This window comes from Ascaphus truei, chromosome 3 (assembly GCF_040206685.1).
Source record: "Ascaphus truei isolate aAscTru1 chromosome 3, aAscTru1.hap1, whole genome shotgun sequence".
NCBI lineage: Eukaryota > Metazoa > Chordata > Amphibia > Anura > Ascaphidae > Ascaphus > Ascaphus truei.
Window position 1 is genome coordinate 319,664,908 of NC_134485.1, and position 16,644 is coordinate 319,681,551.

Consider the following 16,644-nt stretch of genomic DNA (forward strand, 5'->3'; position numbering starts at 1 on the left):
GGAAAGCACTCACGTGTTTGGTGAAACTAATATTTTTCGTTCAAATATTATTTTCTATAAACGGTATATTGACGATTTGGTTTTCATTTGGGATGGTGATCTTCACACACTACACACTTTCATCGACACTTTAAACACTAACGATATCAATCTTCATTTCACATTTATCACTGATCCTTACAACATCAACTTTTTAGATGTGACACTCCATGGTGGCCCAGAATCTCTTATTTCTACTGACATTTATACCAAGCCCCACTCAAGAAATTCATATCTATATGCTAAGAGCTGCCATCCTAGATCTATGATCCGCGGTATACCAAAAGGGCAATTTTTACGCTACAAAAGATTATGCTCAGAACAGGACAAATTTCTCCAACACTCTAAGAATTTAAGTCTAAAATTTGCAGATAGAGGTTATTCTACTAAAGATATAGAACAGGCCTTCATGCATGCTGAATGTGCAGATAGAACCATGTTGCTAAAAATGAAAAAAAAGCAACAAACCGACTAAAAATACATTTGCAGACAATCCCTTGTTCATAACTAAATTCAGTAGACAGGCCCCACAGATTCAACACATTATATCCAAACATTGGAATGTGTTGAAACTTGACCCAGATTTGGAACCATATGTGCAGAGACCAAGATTTGCATTCAGAAGAGCAAATACTTTGGCTACGTCCCTTTCCAAAAGTTTATTCCAGTCTCCACCTACATCACAAGTAACAACTATACCCAAAGGGTTCTTTAAATGTGGATTCTGTAAATGCTGCCAGTATGCAGTACCCACTAAAAGAATAGCCACGGTGTCTACAGTGTCCAAATTCAGAATCTCCACATTTATCAATTGTCACACAAGTTATGTGGTGTATGTTATAATATGTGGCTGTACAGCCAAATATGTTGGAAGAACAATTCGCCCGCTACACATCAGAATATCTGAACATGTAAGATTGATACTTAAAAAAGATCTTTTCCACCCCGTCTCCAAACATTTTACATCCTGCTTGAATGGTGGTCTGAAGAACTTTAGATTCTTTGGTATCGCTCACATCCCAATTAACATCAGAGGGGGAGACCGACTCAACAGATTAAACAAAATGGAGATACAATGGATATTTTTGTTAGATACTTTGCAGCCACACGGTCTTAATGTTGACTGAGAACTGCAACATTTTTGCACGACTAGTATCTCTCAGGTTCATACAGTCATTCACTGACCTTTCCCCTCCCTTCCCCCCTTCCCCTTCCCCCCCACCCCTCCCTCTTCCTCCCCCCCTTCCCTTCCCCGCCCTCCCCCCTCCCCCCCCCCTCCCCCCCTCCCCCCTCCCCCCCTCCTCCCCCCCTTCCCCCTCCCCCCTCCCTTCCCCCTCCCCCCCTCCCCCCTCCCCCCCTCCCCCCTCCCCCCTCCCCCCCTCCCCCCCTCCCCCCCCTCCCTCTCTCCTTTTTTTTCCTGCTGCTGCTGCTGGAAGAGCTCACATACAATTAAAGGTTGGCTCTAACTGACTTGGAAAAAGACACCAGCATCACTATAAAACCTTCTGATAAAGCAGGGAATGTGGTGATATTTGATCAGATAGATTATGTCAAAGAATGCAAATGTCTACTATCAGACAAAAAAGGCTATGTCATTTTAAAAACGGACCCGACCACCTCCTTTATTAAAGAACTTACTAAGACGGTTTGGAACAAAAATTGATATAAAAAATGAATACGAATTTATGCTGATAAAGACACCCAAAACAGCAACTTTCGACCATCTATCCAAGATCCATAAGGGAGTCAGTCCACCACCGGGTAGACCAATAGTATCAGGAATTGAAAATATAACATCAAATACTAGTGTCTACCTTGATCATTTGTTATGACTCTTTGTGAGCACCTTGCCGTCATACGTGCGTGATACAAAGGATGTCCTACTTAAATTGGAGGATGTCACTTTGGATTCACGCATCTATCTCGTAGGTCTTGATGGTGAGGGCCTGTACTCTAGTATTCCTCATGTGTTTGGGATGAATGCGGTTGCACATTGAGAGCTAGAAATGAACTACTTGATTATACTCTGACCAATAAATTTTTCTATTTGACCATCAACTGTTCCATCAAGTACAGAGTACTGCTATGGGGGCCTCCTGTGCTCCCACCTATGCCAACTACAGTATACCTGGGCTGATGAGAGGAGATGTGGTCTCTACTGAGACCCAGGAAAGATATACAGAACACGTCTTGTTATGGACCAGATATATTGATAACGTGCTTCTCCTTTGGAGTGGCACAGAAAATCTTCTATATGACTTCATCAACGTGCTCAATAATAATTAACACAACTTGAAACTAAACTTTCAGGTGAATAAAGACAAAATTGAGTTTTTGGATATCACTATTTCACAAAACCACAGAGGGAAAACTAGAAACCAGTATCTACAGAAAACCTACCTCAACCAACAATCTACTTGTGGCCGATAGCCATCATCCCAAGCACATTACTAATAATATACTGATGGGACAATTTCTTAGCCTACGACAAAATTTTAAACTGACATGAGTGCTAAGTTCTACAAATGTGGATACAGGAACTGTCAAGAAAGCCTATCACAGGGCATTGATATCACAAAGATCACAATTAATGGCTAGTAATACTAAGAAACAATCTTATACGACTATTAGGTTCATAAGTACATACAATAGCCAATGGAAAGAAATAAAAAAACACTTTATATAAACATTGGCATATTCTGTTGGAGGACCATGATCTAAGACAAGTTTTACACAAGACACCTAGCATAGGTTGTAGGAGAACAAGGAATATCAGTGACAGACTAGTACACAGCCATTTTCAGACACAGCCAACAAGAACATGTTTAGGCAGAAAACCACAAGGATCATATGCGTGCACAAGATGTAAAGCTTGTAAGTTTATGAAAACTACTATGGAATTTACAAACTGCACCAATATAGTTTCATATAAAATAAAAAAACTTTATTAAATGTCTAACCACAGGCGTGATCTACCTGATTACTTGCGAATGTGGTAAGATGTATGTGGGCAAAACCCACAGACAACTTAAGACAAGACTTCTCGAACACATTGGAACAGTCAGAAATGCTACAGATACACCTGTAGCAAGATACGTGATCCAGGATCATAAAGGTGACAGTAACGTTTTTCATTTCTCAGGTATAGAACATGTCCCCTTGTGTCCACGTAGAGGCAACTGGGATAGACCCCTACTCCAAAGGGAAAGTCGCTGGATATTCCAGCTTCAGACCCTCAGCCCACATGGACTCAATGAGGGGTTCATCTATTCCTCTTTCCTTTAACCCCTTTATCTATACCAACTTCTATGGGGACACTATAAGGGATCCAGGTATATAGCTTAACCAAGCCTTGATATGTATTGACAATTTGGGGCAGATCAACCTAGTGTTCGGACACTCCTACACATTATACATCTTTTCATACTTTGTCACTATCTTTAACCCTACAACCTGTTATTAAAACACTGACACATTACGTATCAGTGTCCTATCAGGGTCCTCAGCCCATATATATGCTTCCCATTTCCACTAAAGATGCATACAAAATATCCAATAATGCTATCTCATAAACATCCTTAACCTACATGTTCCTACTATCTCCTATAGTGGTTGCAATGATCTCAGTGATATACAATAAAGTCTGCATGTATTCATATGTTTATTAATCTAACAACATAGACACATTTGGGATATCATCACTCTATTTGCATATGACCTATACTGGTATTTGAGGTATTCCTTTAATAACATGTCCCCTTAATAACATGTCCGATATAATAACCAAAGCGGGCACCGATTTTAATTGATTGACTTGAGCGCTGATGCCCTGTCCTGATTGGCCACCAGGGTATCGCACCCCCTCCACAGTGTGCTTATGTAGCACCTGTTCCCCCCTGCCACAGAAGATCTGGCCAATACATGGGTGTTTCCCCGGTGCTGTAGCTCGCTTGCTTGATTCAGGAGTCTCTCCGCGGTTGGTGTTTGGGAGCAGCAACAGGGTAGGCTTTCTCCATCTCTCGCAGTGCCTCCATTCCATGAGGATCCTGCTGTATGCAGGATGGTCCCCACAGGCAATTCTCCTTCCCAATAACCACACAGGATAGTTGGTCCAACCGCAGGTTTATTGTATAGCAGCATGGCACATCTCCATCCCTGGAGAAGACCCCAGGGGCTTGAGGCCCCAAGAGCCCCTCCCAATCTCCTTTACCATCTTGCAGGGAAAAGGGAATCACTCCATACCATATACAACCAACCTTAATTTGGTGGATTGACGGATATTGTACCCGGGGGTAAGGGCTTGTAACCCTGCCCCATAACAGGGCAGGTCCAGGTACTGACAGGCATCACACCATATATATGTGACCCAGACTGTACCCTCCCCAGGTATGACACTCCAACTGCCAGTTTAGGCCTGCCCCTGGATAAGGCAACATAGTACCCATTCTGTCTCTAACTGCAGGCTTGGCCCTGCTCAGGAGTTTAACCCCAACCCTACCTGTTCCTATCAGGACTTATAGTGTTGAGGCCAGTAGAAGGCTATAGCCAGGGATACTTGGCTACATCCTCCCTCTGGTGAAAATCCTCCTCATGATCCCGCATGTGGAGCATAATTATGCACCATCAATAATTGTGCCGCCCCACAGAATTAACAAACACATGGAATACAGTACAATACAATACAATTGTGGCATAACTCGTTCCTTTTTACCAAAAGAACCTTTCACCCGGTTGCAGTACAGTTCCTGCTGTAAATACCCTTCGACTCAATATGCAGTATATCCCTGCTGTATCACCCTTTACAAATTGCAGTACCGCCCCTGCTGTATCAATAGTAGTGATCAGGGTCTGGCTTCCGGACGAGCTTACCCTCCTTATCAGACACTGTCTCCCAGCAACTACTATGCTGGCGCACAATTTCTGCGGCTTGTTCGGGGGTGTATTCACCTTCCTCCCACCAATGATCTACCTGGTCGTCCCATATGAATATAAATTGGGTTTTCCCCATATGGGGCACATACGCCTGAAACATAGGATCCCACTAGTCTAACCCTACACCTCCCACCACCGGTACTCATCGTTAGCTTTGTCAGATACATACATATTATATACTTTTTCAACATCACACTTTGGTACTACAGACATGGTAGGTGATCATGGCTGAGGGGACAGGGGTTGATGCTTGTTATCTAGGTCAGGGGTCTCAGGGGCAGGTGGCATGGATGGTAGAATGGGCAGTAGGGGATTGGGCTGACACCTCCTTCTTTATGACCTGCGTAGCATCATCCACCTCTGTAATCAGAGAAAGAACAGTGTCCTGAGCCCAACTTGGCTAGCAGAAAGATAGGCCAATTCAAGTGGATCACACTACGCTAGATAACGTGTGCGTCTTGCATGAATAAAAACATTCAATTGTCCACGCCCTCAAAGGCTTTGGACATTGGACAGTTCAGGTCCGGGCCTTTCAGGCCCCGAGGCTCTCGGACCATGGCCACAGTGCTGGTCTTAACCAGTGATGGGTCTCACACCCGGCACTGCAACACCACAGATTGCACTGCAGAGGTACTCAACAGAGCACGAGGGTCACTCAGAAGATCCAGATGAACGAGGAATAACCCCCACCAGCAGTGCCAGAGGAGCTGTAGAAGCAGCAACAAGAGTGGCTGGTACTCTGATCAGGAGTGCATCAGCCTTGGTCTGCGGAGCTGAAGAACGCTCACGGGTCCACTCATGTCATAGATATTTATCCACACGTTCCTCCACAGTGGCCACGCAGGCTTCCACATGGACTCAGGCCTGCTGCATCCCCTGGTGCCGCTGTAGGAAGCGGTGGGCATTCTCCTGACACACCGACCATGCTAGATCGACACCCGGGACCACCACGGCCATATAGTCATCAGGTGCTGGATCATCAGAGATGGTCATCATATCAGGAGCAATGGAGGCACTGTCCGGTACCTCAATGATGGATGCACTCTCGCTGATCGTCCGCCTGAATGCTGGGATTGCCGTTGGTGTTACCTCACAGGAGAGATCGGTCATGGGATGCAGGGTGGAGAGCATCCAGCAGGGCTCTTTTGGCTGGGCACAGATGGGCAATGACCCTGCCAAGATGAACGAGAAGTACTCGGGGCCTCTGAATCGGAATGGCTTTCACACTCCAAGTGAAAATTTGTATATAAAAAGATAGCAGTAAATATTGGCTATCAACATATTTTAAATGTATTTAATGCATAAACAAAAAAACATATGACAGACAATATAGATTTGCTATACATTATTCCCTCAGGTAAACACAAAACTGTTTAGTGGTAACAATTTTAATCCAACCTGTTGATGAATGACATACCAGTGCAACCAAGACTAAATTTTTAAAGCTTCCAGTGACTGAGCTCCTGATTAGCACCAACGCTTACCAACGCTAACACCACCCTAACTCCTGTCACTAGTTTTAAATACCTGGGCTTATGGTTTGACTCCCACTTAACATTTGGGATGCACAATGATACCCTGACAACCAAGACCTATGCCAAACTAGGGGTTCTTTACAGGAACAAATCCTCCCTAAGTCTCCTGGTCAGAAAGCGTATTGCACAGCAGATGCTAATGCCAATTATTGACTATGGAGACATAGTATATGACTCGGCTCCTCAAACCCACCTTAGCAAACTTGACACCCTCTACAATTCAATTTGTCGTTTTGTTCTCCAATGCAACTACAACACACATCACTGCGAAATGCTCAAAGAACTAGATTGGTCAACACTAGAGTCTAGGCGCAAAGTTCACCTTTCCTGTCTCACCCTCAAATACTTTCTGGGCAAGCTACCCAGCTACCTGAACAAGCTCCTCACCCCTACCACATGCAGCACCTATCACCTGAGATCAGACTCCAAAAGACTATTCATGGTCCCAAGGCTCAACAAAGTATCCGGACGTTCCACCCCAAAACTGGAACAACCTACCAGAGACTCTCATATCCACCACCAGCTTAAGTTCTTTCAAATCTAAGGCTGTCTCACATTTTAACCTGGTCTGTAACTGTTTCATACGCTCATAATATATATTTTCTTTAACTGTGCATGCAATGTCTTGTATATAATGTATACCCTGTTCATTTATGTAACTGTACTTGTAACCATGTATTATTTGTCTTACTCTGTGCCCAGGACATACTTGAAAACGAGAGGTAACTCTCAATGTATTACTTCCTGGTAAAATATTTTATAAATAAATAAATAAATAACATGTAATTGTCCACACAGCAGAGAAGAGAAAGGTGGGAGTACGATATGCATCCGTTTCCTATGTGAATGATATTTGGACACATGTATTTCTCAGAAACATGAATGAATACATATATGTAGTACTATCAACATATAGGTAGTTGCTTACATGTAAAATATGTGCTGATTACATTACGACGTGTCATCACACCACAGTCTGTTTGCTCACTGTCAGCTGCTACATTGACGGGATGCTGCTCCTCCAAGCCCTGACATATATCGCTTTCCATATTATGGCGGAGTGCCAGATTGTGCAAAATGCAGCAAGCAATAACTATATCTGACACTTTCTCAGGCTTGTATTGGAGTGCCCCAACAGTTCGATCTAAGCACCTGAATCTTGTTTTGAGCAGCCCAAATGTCCGCTCAATGACCGATCTTGTAGATATGTGGGCTACATTATACCGGTCCTCTGCTTCAGATTGAGGGTTAGGCACCCGTATCAAAAGCCAAGGCCTAATTCCGTATCCTGAGTCACCTATAATCCATTGTGCAGAAACATTACACAATGTGTAAACATTATTACATGCAACATTGTAAAAATACACAATTGTGGTTTGTTAACACTTCATAATATGTACTCACCCACCAGCCAACGAGCTCCAAAATAGTCTTGTTCGAAAGCATGGAAAACTGATGAGTTTCTCAGGATAGAGGAATCGTGGCTGGAACCAGGGAATCTGGCTACCACATGCATAATCTTCATCGTGGCATCGCATACCACCTGAACATTCAGGGAATGGTAGTGCTAACGATTGCGGTAAGCATGCTCACTCTGACTAGGCGGGATCAAGGCAACATGGGTGCAATCGATTGCACCCATCACACATGGTATCCCGGCTATGGTATAAAAGCCATTTCTCACTTCGAGCCACTCTGTCTGCTCCGTAGGAAAATGAATATAATTCCTAGCGCGTCTATTCAGTGCACATAGAAACTGGGTAAAGGCTCGCGAGAGTGACGATTGCGAGACCCCACCCACTATGCCCACAGTTGTCTGGAATGACGCGGAAGCAAGATAATGTAATGAGCACAGCATTTTAACAAGACCAGGGACTGCACGACCTCTGGCTGTTACACTCTCTAAATCTACGCGTATCTCTTCATAAAGAGGTAAGATTGCTGCTGAACTCAAACGATAGCGACTGATGATCTCCTCCTCACTCATCCCATCTAAAATTGTTCGCTCCCTGTACACACGTGGACGAGGCACCACTTCTCTTCTCTCTCTTCTCCTCTTGTCTCCTTGTCCTCTCCTTCTACCTCTCCACTCCACTCCCCTGTCCCTGTCCTCTCCTGGCCCTCGGACATCCTGCCCCTCTGCTATCCTCTCCTCCAATAGAATGCTCCGCCTTCTCATAAACAATCGTAGCATCTTCTGGTCTGTAGCTGTCAATGCGCAGGTAATTGCCCTCCTTTAAATACCTATGTGATGATGTGACGTGACTTGATTATGTGCAAGCTGTCAAATAAACATATAGCACTTGTGAACTCCCAAAGTGTATCCAGTACAAATATTACGGATTCATTGTGTGTGATGATATTTGACTATGATGTGATGTTAAGCTTTATAATAATAATTAATACAAAGTCTTGATGGAATGTTAAATGCATATACCACTTATTTACGCAACACTCAGTAATCTCATTTGGATGCAACCATGAAATAAACGTTTACAAACAACGTTGCAACATGTAGAAGTTTGCATGGTATTGTCACATGTTCACATGAACAAATTATAATGTGCATATGCATCATTAAAAGGCATCTGGAGATTTGCAATAGATTATGTTAAAATATTCGAAAAATTAGGTCCTATTATAGATCTGTGTAGCATTTAACATGAAATGATTACACTGCATTGTGTAAAATGTCATCATGCAATGTTCTCGATTGTGCAATTTCTGACGTCATCAAAAGAGGGATGTCACAAACAACATGTAAACATTACGAATAACAGCTATATCTTAGTTGGATCATGCGTTAACCATTAAAAGCATTATATAATGTATACCAACATTAATAAACGCATGATCGGTTTATGTGTCAAATCTATCACATCATATAATCAAAACCAGGACACCAAACTAATATGTTTCAGATGATGTGAACTGTTCCTTTAAGAGTTTACTATAGGACTTTCCCTTGACACAGCATAACATAAACAGTCATGTGACACGCAAAACATAATAACATTCACAAGTAAGATGTTCTGCCAATAATGAACGTAAGCGGTGACACGATGAAGTGAATAACATCGACACTGTAATGGCAAGAAAAGTTTTATTTGGAGCAATAGCACGTAAACACTCCTATAAAGTTATAAGTCTCCGCTTCATTGACTCCATAGATGCTGAGATGAGCTATTTTTTCTAAGTGCCGTCCCCCCAACCTTGCCGATCCTTCTCCCCACCAACCCGCCAACTTTAGTTGGCGGGACGAATTGGCAAAAAAAATCTCTTTTCGAGAGTGCCGATCAGCACCGATAAGCTGATCGGGGCTACTAGAATACAGCCGATTTGAAAAAGTGGCGAAAGGTGCCGAAAAGTGGCTTATCGGCACCCGCTGCCGATAATTTTTTACCGGGAACAAAAAATGCCGATTTTGGCCACTTATCGGCGCTTACTGAATCGGAAAGGCTTTTTTGGCGAGAAAATGGCGATAAAACGCTTTTCGGCGCTTAGTGCATGAGGCCCTATGTTATGATAACTCAAATGTTCCCAGACTTGAATATTTGATATTACTTCAACATTGTTTGATTTGAACAAATCTAGTATTGCCCCTCCCCTGCCTGGTTCCTCAATAATTTGGCTCATATAATTGTCTTTAACAAATACACCTGTATAATACAGCACAGTGAAGATACAATTCACATTCAATACACATTCATTAGTTGTTCAGTACATTGTGGAGCGCAGTACATGGTCACATCCTCCTGTCTGGGAGAATCCTTTCCTGTTGTTGCTATTGGATTGTTCGCACGCCTATCCAGGAAGCCGTCCATACTAAGGCTGCGCTTATAGTGCCAGCGACAGTGGCGCAACGTCGTGTCTAAACAAATGCATTGCCGCCGTCGCATGAACTTATAGTAAGCACGACGCGATGGAGCGATGGCTTGGTCGCGATCGATGGAAGTAATCTCAATTAGATTTTTCCAGCGACCGCAACCTGACATCACCATCACCATCACGTCACCATCGCCGGCACTATAAGTGTAGCCTAAGAAGTAGTGAGTTCTCTCCATTTTTCATAGAACTTTCATCCCAGGTCTAGCTCCAAGGACATACTGTATATGCTATGCTAGCTATTTTTTGGGTGTCAGGATAGCCATTTTGGTTGCCGCCCCTAGGGGGGGGAGATTTTTCAGGGGGGGGCGCGGGCTGTTACAGAGGCCCCGCACTCTTCCCCCAGGCATTTAATTTAATGCCGGGGGAGGCGTGAGGCCTCTGTAACCTCACTTACCTATGGCAACCGGGTCTTCGGTGATGAGTCGCCATGCAACGCACTTCAAATGACACGGTGGGGTCACGTGATGTGACCCTCAATGTCATTTGAAGTTGTGCTTTCAGGGTAGGGGCGCGTGAACGCAAGCAGCTCCCAGGAAGGGGGCCGCAGCTGAAAAAGTTTGCACAGCGCTGCTCTAGAGCCCTGATTTAGGGGGTTATTCCTCAGTTTTTTCGCATTCTGAAAAGCAGCCGACCAAAATAATTAACATACAAACTAGCACTGCGATAATGCACATGTACAAGAAGGGATTCAGAACAAGGCACATTCAATGGTGGCTATGGGAACCAGGCATCAATGTGACACTATACTGTGTTCGGTATCGTGCCCAAGTAAAGGCGAAGGTTTGTAAAATTATCCGCAGTGTCAGAACCGAGTAACTACAGTACTGTACTCAGGGGACCTGAGATTTTACTTACACTAAACATTGCAGCATTTTGTTTGACACACTAGAAGCACCCATCATTTGTTTTGTCACACAGGGCATCCTTACGGTTAGTCCGAGGAACCCTTGGGCTCCATATCAGCTAGGTTGGGAAACACTCATCCTTTGCAATAGAATTGATTTCTGATAATGTTTAAGGTTCAATGGGATTATTCCCCCCCCCCCCCCACCACCCCACCCCCACCCCAAAAAGCTACAATAAAAATAATCTGGCACTGGATAATTATCTGGTTCAGTGCAAGGTTTCCCAGATATGAGCAGTGTCAGTGCAAAGAGGGGGTTGTATCACAATGGTTAAGTAGTAAAGAGAGCAAACTGGAGGATACTGCAGGCAGAATAAAAATGTTCATGTGTGAGTTTCCAGAAGGGTACTTGCAGTATGGAGGTCGGCAGCAAACAGAATGAATAAAAATAGACATTTCAACAATATCAAGAATATTACTGTGTTGTGTGGTCTTTTTGTTTTTAAAGCAGCGATCTCCACAAAAATGTATTATTTTTTAATAGGATTGGGGATTTAAATGGTCATCCTATAGGAGCCATTACAGCTTCCTATTGGCTTGCGACATCCGCAAGATTTCAACAGCAATTTTGTTTCCCTTGGAGGGGCAGAGACACTGATAAATTCACCGGTAGGTATCACAAGAACCGTGGGTCCCCCTGTTAAAAAGAATGAATTGTAAAATAAATAGCAACTGCTGCTTTAAGTGTGACTTTCAGTGCTCAGAGGCTAAAATGTAAAACAAACAATATTTAAGTAGATCACTAAGTTATTTGACAATCATATGTCTATTACTTCAGCAGAAATATTTTACACAAATCTACTTGGAAACAGATGGATTTTAATTAGTCTAACACATGAGCGACTATCATTTTTGATTTACGAGCAATGATATTAGCAGGAATATATGTAGTTGATCCATCAATCAATAGATGAAATTACATTTTCTGTGGGCATTGGCCCACAAATAATAATAATAATATAAATTATTAAAAAGCCTATATTTAGAATGTACCATCTTATTAACACAGTATGTAAGCCATTTACACTGCGTTTTGTTTCACATTCCAGTTGGGTTTTACAGTAAAGCATTAGTCAAGGAATAAACTGTGTAATGCTGCAAGCCACAGCACTATGAAAATAGATAAACATGGATAGAAAGTAAAAACAGACAGACATTTTAGGGGCCTATTCTAGTACTGTAGCTTCGATAACTTTGGTGCTATCTCGAACGATGTGGCATGTTCCCACTAAACGGTTTGTGATTTGTGAAAGAATCTGAAACCCTCTCAAACCGTGAGCCAGGAAAATGCCAAAACCGTTCAGTGTAGCAGAAAATTCCTCAGCTTTTTCTAAGTTCTCCCTCGTACGATCTGGCGGCAGAGCTGCATAGAAAGTTGCACAGAGAGAGACGCCTCTCCCTGCACAGCTCTCACAGGCAATCGCACTGTTTTTATTAAAAATGTAATACTAGTGTGAGGGAGCAGGGGGTCTCCGGAGCAGAACCGCGTTGATTTCAGGTCCGGGAACCCCCTGCTTCCCAAGATACAGGCCCCGGTATGGGGTGCTGGTATCTCCTGTGCATTTAAATGTCCTGGCCACGTGACGTGGGCAATTTAAACATTGCAGGGGGATACCGGCACCCTATAACAGGGCCTGTATCTCGAGAAGCAGGGGGTCTCTGGACCTGAAATCAACGCGATTCAGCTCCAGAGATCCCCTGCTCCCGCACACTAGTATTAAAATTTTAATCAAAACAGCTTCATTAACTTAGCGGCTAGCCGCTAAGGCAATGAATGGGTTAAACATGAGTTGCTTGTTTATTGGAGGCAGAGGGGGTGGATGAAAAGGGTTGTTGCCCCAGGGTGAGTGGTTAAGCCTGCAAGGAAGGTTGGGGGAGAAGTTAACCCCTTCACCGCTATGGTAATTTAGGGGTTAATCACTCCCGCTACCCATCTGGTAGGCCTAATCACACACTCTTGGGGCAACTACCCCCTTCAGCCAATCCCTCTACCCCCAAGAAACATTAAAAAACACAACAACCCTATTACCCACCTCCTCAACCCCCAACACTTACAGTACATTAATGGGCAAAATTACTATTATCCAAATCTGGATAATAGCTCATTTGCCCATTCAAAATAAAACATTATCCAGCCAGCATCAATTAAATAAAACTTCTACTTACCCCTGCCAGGCTTGTTCTGTCTCATTTTAGCTTAAGAAGCCAACGAGATAACATCTCCCTACGGATTACAAGTAAAGAAGATTGAAGAAGATTCAAGAAAGAACATTGAAGAAAGAAGAACACAAGTTACCTGAAGCTAAGGAGCATTGCGTCGCGGCTGGAGAGCATCCTGATACACCAGGATTTGGAGGGTGAAGACTTCTAAAGGTAAGAAAAACTTTGAATGTTGTGTAATTTTTGTCTTTCAGGTTTTTTGTATTGTATTTTTACATTTTATTTTTTTTGCTTGAGCATTGACTACCAATGTATTTATCTGTGCTCATATAGACAAATACAGTGACTGGCAATGCACTTTTTGGCAAATGGTTGTTTTTAATTAAATGTTAATTCTTATGTATTTGTAGGGCTTGTTTTTATTTAATTTTTGGATTGTTTAGGCGTTTGATTTCTTTTATTGTTCTGGTGTTTAGGGGTTTAATTTTTTTTTTATTGTTCTGGAGTGCCTGGGTATTTTTTATAGTTGTGTCTATTTGGTGCTTTTGTTTTTTTTTTAGGTTGCCCATTGACTGCTATAGTAGCTAATCATGTCCATATTATATGACATGATGTACCACTGTGCCAATCAATGTGTAGAGTGTGCGGGTAGTTGCCCCGGGGTGGGTGGTTAGGCCGTCCGTGTGCGCAGCAGGGAGGGGAGTTAGCCGCTAAGGTAATGATGCTCCCTGTAAATGTGTTTTTATTGCATCGGATTGAAGCCGGAGGTCTCCAGAGCTGATATTAATGTGTATCAGCTCCGGAGACTGCCGGCATCAATCCAATGCAGGAAAAATGCATTTTTTTCTATATCCCACTCTCAGATCCCATCACGCCACCACATGGCTGGCTAGATGAAATCTTTGATAAACACACTATTCCAGAGCCTCGATGAGATTGATCAAGGCTACTAGAATAGCATGATTTTATCAAAATGGCGCTATTTGGATGTTTGCAGCTAGCGCTTGGTGTTTAAGCAGGAGCCAGAAATCACAAATAAATGCCTTCCCCACACAATTTTACCATCTCATCGAGGGTTTCTGAATAGCAACCTTGCAAAATGTTGCGAGAACTGCTCAAAATCCTCGATGAGTTGGTTATCAAAGCTACTAGAATAGGCCACTTAGAGTGCTTATTTGCACATCATTACCCAGATTCCTTGTATGCAGGTTAATGGCAATGCCATTTTCCATGGGGGAAGCAGCTGTTAGGAACATGTGAGAGCTATGTAAATACATAGTTACATAGTTACATAGTTGATGAGGTTGAAAATAGACATACAGTATGTCCATCATGTTCAACCTATAACTCCACAGTTTCTTTTCTATGCAGTTTCATAGTCTTGAAATGTTAGATAAAGATGCATGTTACAGGTTCTATTCTTCAACACATTATAAAACTTCTCATGTTGTTGTGATAAATCCCCCCACAGTACCATTCCAAAAAGGAAGGAACACAATCCTCAGTTTTGGGAATATGCCTTTTTGAATAAGTACACTGAATAGGAAATTCATAGTAACCAAGGTTTCTTCTTTATTATTCATCGGTTCCACACATTATTGCACTATTGTCTCTTTTTTTGGGTGATCTGTTTTTAATCCCCCCCCTGGATGTTGGCGAATATCTGCTTTAGATGGAACTTTTTGGAAACAAGTTCCTACTGGAGGTTTTGAGCATTCATTTGATCACCTGAGCACTAATGTTTTTGACACACATCACATTTTGTAAAGTTCTAAAAATGACAAACTGTTCATGTCACATTGATAGCGTCTAGAATCACATATATTTCTGAATACAGTTTCACTGGCACGTGCACGTAATTTTGTGGCAGCGCCATTCTAAACCGCTTTCTGGGTATCTAGGTTAATGAAAATGACATTTGCCATGGGGGACACAGCTATTAGGAACATGTGAGAGTCATGTAAATATATCGTTACATGTTGATGAGGTTGAAAATAGACATGCAGTATGTCCATCATGTTCAACCTATAACTCATCAGTTTCATTTGTATGCAGTCTTCATAGTCTTGAATTGTAAGTTAAAGATGCATGATACAGCTTTTATTCTTCATCACATTATAAAAAAAAAACCTCATGTTGTTGTGATAAATAATATATACGTATGAAAACTAACAAAAGGGGTTGTATTTTACAATTAATCTACTATTGTAATAAAGACATTTCAATAATATACAGTACCTTTTTATATTTGCATTAGTTGCTTTTCATATAATTATATTACAGGCAAATTTAACAAACAAAGCACAAGTGCTCAGATGATTCAATATATTTCATTAGGTGTGAACCTACTAAATAGTAATAGCAGAGGTGCATGAGAATTGTGCCAGGTAGTGTTAGGACCTGCATACTGGTCACGCCGTGACGTGGCTGCAGGCTTATAACCTTTTGGCCAAAGGGTTTAACTAAATGGCCCTTTTTCCTGAGCAGATAAGCACTGAAGTATTGCACTATATGTTGTGTCATTTTGTATGGTGCGCTGGCCTTTCTGTTTTTGTTAGTAATGATGGGCATGGTAAAGGGCATAATACTCGACACCAGTGAACAATAGGATTAATATAAATTCCACGAGTCCCAGGAACACTTGCTTTCAGGTTGTCCCAGGCCACATGACCTTAACTACATAGCTGATCTAAAGTGAAACCAAAATAAAATGTAATTTCCTGTTTTATCTCAGATCGGATATCTTCTCACTGTATTTGCCCTTTCATATATATTATTATTGTTTATTTGTAGTTGTGCCAACATATTCTGCAGGGTGGTACAAGGGGATACAGTGATTTGATAATTGCATAAAGAGAGTTACATACAAATATAAATAAGGACAAACATACACAAACAGATACAGAGAGATAATGAGAGCTCATGCTTGTGAGTTTAGAATCTAGAGGGAATGAGGGACAATGTTAAAACAAAAAGGTCAAGTAGGGATGTGGGATGGAGTATACCTCAGGTTGAAGTATGGTCTAGTCCGACAGCTGATCCCGTTTTGGAGGAGAGGGGATTTGGATATTAGGGCTATGTCAGATTGGCTTCCTTGAAAAAGTGCATTTTCAGGGAGTTTGTAAATGTCTGAAAGCTGGGGCAGAGCCTGATGGTGCGTGGTAGGGAATTCCAGAGAGGGGAGGC